Source organism: Ipomoea nil, unplaced genomic scaffold (genome assembly GCF_001879475.1).
Source record: "Ipomoea nil cultivar Tokyo-kokei standard unplaced genomic scaffold, Asagao_1.1 scaffold2957, whole genome shotgun sequence".
In the NCBI taxonomy this organism is placed as follows: domain Eukaryota; kingdom Viridiplantae; phylum Streptophyta; class Magnoliopsida; order Solanales; family Convolvulaceae; genus Ipomoea; species Ipomoea nil.
The window spans coordinates 533,999-539,998 of record NW_017619385.1 but is presented as its reverse complement, the minus strand read 5'-3'; positions in this window follow the sequence as shown (position 1 = coordinate 539,998).

The following is a 6,000-nucleotide window of genomic DNA, read 5'->3' as shown; positions in this document are numbered from 1 at the left end:
GTTTGTGTAATAGTGTTAGTGTGTTATAACTTATAGGATTATAGATTTATAGGAATACAATACTAGGCAGTGTTACTGTGTTAGTGTACTGTATGTCTGTGTACAGTGATTTTTTTTTTTTTTTTTTAAGGATATTGTACATTGATTTAAAAAAATAATAATAATAACACAGTGAAAAAATTGATTGGCGGGCTAACCCGCCCCGCCAGCGGGCTTTGGTATGGGGGGGCGGGCCGGCCACATTCCAAGCCCGCTAAGAGGCGGGCTTTTTAGCCCGTCCCGCTACGAGGACGGGCTTTGGTGTTTTTTGGCCCGTCCCGCCCCGCGAGACCGTTTCGACGGCTCTAGCCGGCCCCGCGCCGGCACCCTGACGAGTCGGCCCTGGTCGAGAGGCTGCAGAGAAGAATCGAGGAGTTAGCAAGAAGGGTGGAGGCACGGGAGCAGTCGCCGGAACCTGAGGTACGGATGACAGCACCATTCTCCCCAAGCATCATGGACGTACCTTTGCCGAGGGACTTTAGGTTGCCCGCTATCAAGGAGTACACGGGGGCCACTGACCCACGTGTCCACATGACGAGGTACAAGGCTGCTATGGTAATGATCGGGGCAGGGGACGCCATCATGTGCCGAGCGTTCTTATCCACCCTGGATGGAGCGGCCCAAGACTGGTTCAACACCATCCCAGATAGGTCGATCCAAAACTTTGGGGAGTTGTCCAAGAGCTTCCTAACATACTTCTCCGGTAGCATACAGCGTAAGAAACCCTTCTCTCGCCTCTGTGTAGTGAAGCAAGATAGAGGCGAGAGCCTAAAAAACTTCCTGATCAAATGGAAAAAGGAAGTCAATAATGTCTACGACTTCGACTCCAAGGCAGCGATCCCAATATTTATCCATGCCTTAAGATCAGGGTATTTCCACAAGCAGCTGAACGCCCACCACCCCCGTTCTTACGAAGATTTGATGAGGACGGCTAGCCGCTATGCCGAGGCAGAGGACGTCGACAGGAAAAAGAAAGATGAGGAGGACAACAGGAAAAACGGGAAACCTGGGAAAGCTGGTCCGCCCAGCCAGGCACCACTCTCGAACCACCCGACCGCAGGGAAGGGCCGAGACTACGAACGACCTCGCCTGGTCCCCTTGCGTAATTTAACTCCTCTTACTCATCCTGTCAGTGTCATTCTAAAGCAAGCTGAGGAGATGGGAATGGTAGAATTCCCCGAGGAGTGCATCAAGGTCTCCCCAAAGGCAGACCAAACAAAGTACTGCAGGTTTCATAGGCATGCCGGACATGATACGGATGAGTGTCACGTTTTGAAGAGACAAATAGAAGACCTCATCCAGCAGGGCTACTTCCGACATTTCGTCAAGCGATCCAAGCAGCAGCAACAGCCGCAACACAATCCACCAAAAAATGTCTGGATGAATGAGGATGGCACCGAGCCGTCCACCTCAAACGCCAAAAAAAGAGACCACGACCAAATATCTGAGCAGAGTGATAGCGAGAAAGAAACCGAGGTGGCGCCCAGACGACAAAAGAAGCACACCATACACTTTATCTATGGTGGACCCGCAGGGGGCGACACGCCCGCAGAAAGAAAGAAGTGGAGCCGACAGATATACGTGGGAGAAGTGGCGAGTCTTCCTAGAGAAAAGAAACAGAGACAGAAGGCCATCACCTTCTCTAATGATGACCTCCCAGAGGGCCCGCTACCCCATCGTGACGCCCTGGTGATTGAGATGGACGTCAACGATGTCATTATCCGCCGCATCTTAGTCGACACGGGAAGCTCAGTCAATGTGATGTATTACGATGCCTTCACCAAGTTGGGGATACCTAGGAACCAGCTCAAAGAAGTACGTACCCCACTCTCTGGATTTACGGGTGATTCAGTGGAGACGGAGGGGTCGGTGGCCTTACCAGTGGAGATAGGCACGAGCCCTAACATTCGCAAACTTGACATGGAATTCATCGTGGTAAGACTCACTTGTGCGCACAACATCATTTTGGGGAGGCCGGCACTGGAGGACCTCAAAGCCATAGTGTCGGTGGAACACTTGTGTATGAAGTTCCCTACTCCGAATGGGATAGGAGTCGTCAGAGGAAACCAGCGAGCAGCCCGCAGTTGTTACGTAAAAGCATGCAAAAAGATTGGCGAAAAAAATCCACAAGTCCACACCATTTGCAAGGATGACCGATCGGGTACGGAACTCAGAAAATTTAATTAGATATTATCAGTAATACGATGTAGTCGTGGCCTGCCCAGACCTGTAAACAATATTTAGTAATCATGGTCCGCCCAGGTTACTTCGCTCTCAAATAAAAAGGTTTTCAAAACCACATTCAATCAACCACGACCGTCACTAAACTCTAAAAAAAAAAAGGCCGAGGCGCGGTGCCTCGGCTATCGGCTATCGGCTGAGGCGCGGCGCCTCGATAAAAAATAAAAAATAAATAAATAGATAAATTAAAAGGGGGCTGGGCAGCGTCTCAGTCACTCCTGGTCGAGGCGACGCCTCGACCACTCGAAAAAAAAAAAAAAAAAAAAAAAAAAAAAAAAAAAAAAAAAAAGGGGTCGAGGCGCACGCCTCGGCCAAGTGGCTGAGGCGACTCCTCGGCCACTCGAAAAAAAGAAAAAAAAAAAAAAGGGTCGAGGCGACGCCTCAGCCACATGGCCGGGGCACACGCCTCGGCCAGATGGCTGAGGCCGCGCCTCAGCCCAAGGCCGAGGTGCACCCTGGTCGAGGCGACGCCTCGACTGAGGCCGCGCCTCAGCCCAAGGCCGAGGCGCACGCCTCGGCCACTCGAAAAAAAAAAAAAAAAAAAAAAAGGAGTCGAGGCGCACGCCGCGGCGCGACGCCTGAGCCACATGGCCGGGGCTCACGCTACGGCCAGATGGCTGAGGTCGCGCCTCAGCCAAGGCCGAGGTGCACGCCTCGGCCACTCGAAAAAAAAAAAAAAAAAAAAAAAGGTTCGAGTCGCACGCCTCGGCCAAGTGGCCGGGGCGCACGCCTCGGCACTTGGCCGAGGCGACGCCTCAGCCACATGGCCGGGGCACACGCCTCGGCTAGATGGCTGAGGCCGCGCCTCGGCCACTCAAAAAAAAAAAAAGGATTGAGGCGCACGCCTTAGCCAAGTGGCCGAGGCGACGCCACAGCCACATGGCCGGGGCTCACACCTCGGCCAGATGGTCGAGGCCGCGCCTCAGCCCAAGGCCGAGGTGCACGCCTCAGCCCAAGGCCGAGGCGCACGCCTCGGCCACTCAAAAAAAAAAAAAAAAAAAAAAAAAAAAAGAAAGAAGGATTGAGGCGCACGCCTCAGCCAAGTGGCCGAGGCGACGCCTCAGCCACATGGCCGGGGCTCACACCTCGGCCAGATGGCCGAGGCCGTGCCTCAGCCCAAGGCCGAGGTGCACGCCTCGGCCAGATGGCCGAGGCCGCGCCTCAGCCCAAGGCCGAGGCGCACGCCTCGGCCACTCAAAAAAAAAAAATAATAAAATAAAAAAGGGGTCGAGGTGCACGGCTCGAGGCAACGCCTCATCCACATGGCCGGGGCGCCCGGCTCGGCCAAGTGGCTGAGGCGACGCCTCAGCCACCCGGCCGTGGCCGAAGCGTAGTGCCTCGGCCACAAGGCGAGGCACCCGCCTCAGCCTGGCTGAGGCGGCGCCCCAACCCAAAGCCGGCCCACGCCGCAAAAAAAAAAAAAAAAAAAGGTAATGTTAAACCGCAGAAACCGACGGATGGTGACAAGAGTTGATAGAAAGGTGCTCAAATTGCTTAGGCAGGAAGGGATCTGGAAAACAAAATCGCATATCCTAACTCAATCAGGATGGCACAGTATCACGATTGATTCAGCCTTACTCCCAAGTCAACTCAAACACATTCGTAGACTCAGGAGTAGGGGGGACTGGTGACAGGATAATAGGGCTAGCACCCGACCCGGATCATAAGTGTGCATCTGACCCGGCACCATAGTTGACCCGACACCGCATGGATGCTCCAACGGTTAGAATTCCAACAGGTGTCACATCTAATGTCATTGAAGCCACCATTGATGCCACCATTGATGAGAGAGAGTTAAAGCCTCAACGCCTCATTCATGACTCTTCATATTCCTGCCGTTAGCTCAGCTCCCCAAGGATGTCTCTTCATGTTGTTACCGTTAGGACCTAGCATAAATAGAACTTCCCTCAGCTGAGCAGGACACTGTACTTTCTATACTGAGACAAAGGCAATGCAACTATTGTTACTCTCTTATTCGTTACTCTTATATTATATTTCTGGTAACATTATTACCGTCAAGGCATATTTTAAACAATAATAAAAAATTAAAAATGCAACGGAAATATTTCAATAATAATATTATACATAATCAATTAAAACTCGAACGAAAATTAGATAAAAATCTCATTGCATATGACATTCTAATTGACTAATTGATTAAAAATAAAAAAAATAATTGGCTGAAAATGAATATGATATTACAAACTGACTTAAAATATTAAAAAATCCCTAATTGACTAATATTCTACCATTATATATTTTCACTCGAGTCACCCATCATGATGGACTGAAGGTGTTAGCTATAGACGATGATGGACAAGATTGTGTTGCTACTACCAATGTCGAAAGATGTTTCAATAATGTGTACATACAATCGTTGACATTTTTTTTAAATGACAAATTTGCTATATATCTAGACAAAAAAATATATATCTTCCATACAAATGAATTAAGATAGTAATTCATTCCTATAACTGAGTTGCTTGAGAATGAGCACATTTGACTAATTTATAAAATAAAAAAAAAATACTAAACAATGATAAATAAAATATCCAAAATTACAGCACCGCATGCGTACATCTACACATTAGCTATTAATTTGAGCAATCATTTGCTCAAATTTAAGCAATGATAACATCAAAACACATAAATAATCCAAACCATATGTTCAATTGCACTATATAATATTTGCTGCTATAATTTAAATAATTATATATTGATCCAAATATTCTTAATATATTACAACAAATCCATTCTGTGCATCGAACGGATGAAAATACTATTATTCTAATAATTTTTCTTTCCTTTTTTCGTGTAATTACTATGCTAATGTATTTAAATATTGAAAGAGAATTCTATAAAAAGGATCCTTAACTCACTAAAATTCTATATTATTCTTAAAAACAAAACGCCCATTTCTTACTTACCCGCCCAAACAATAAAAAAAAAAATTACCAATTAATAATTAGTAAAAAAGTTAGTAGTAAAATAGAAAAAAAGATCCTTAATTCACAAAAAATAGAAAAGGAAACGGGATTCATTAATTAATTAAAACTAACAATAATCAGTAAAAAAAGATCCTTAATTCACTAAAAATGAAAATATAAACGGAATTTACTAATTATGACTAATAATAATTGGTAAAATAGGAAAATAAAAAATGAGTCTTAATTTAATAAAAATGAAAAAAAGAAACGTAAGGGTGTGAAAAAAAAAGGTCATGGATAACAGTAAAAAAAAAAGAAAATTCTACTAAAAATTAGAATAATAAAAAAAGTTTCTTAATTCACGAGAAATAGAAAAGGAAATGGAATTCACTGATTAATTAATAGTAATAATAATCAGTCAGAAAATTAGCAGTAAAATATGAAGAAAAAAAAGATCATTACTTCACTAAAAATGGAAAAATAAACAAAATTTACTGATTAATACTAATAATAATCAGTAATATTGAAAATAGAAAAGGATTCTTAATTCAATGAAAATGACAGATTTTTTTTTTAAAAGGGGTCATAATAAAAATAACAGTAAAAACAATCCTACAAAAAAAATTGAAAAAAAAAAAGATTCATAATTTACGAAAAATAGAAAATGAAATGGAATTCACTGAATAATTAATACTAATAATAATCAGTAAAATTAAAAGTTAGCATTAAAATAGAAAAATATAAAAGGATCCTTAATTCACTAAAAATAGAAAAAGAAACGAAAGTCACTGAT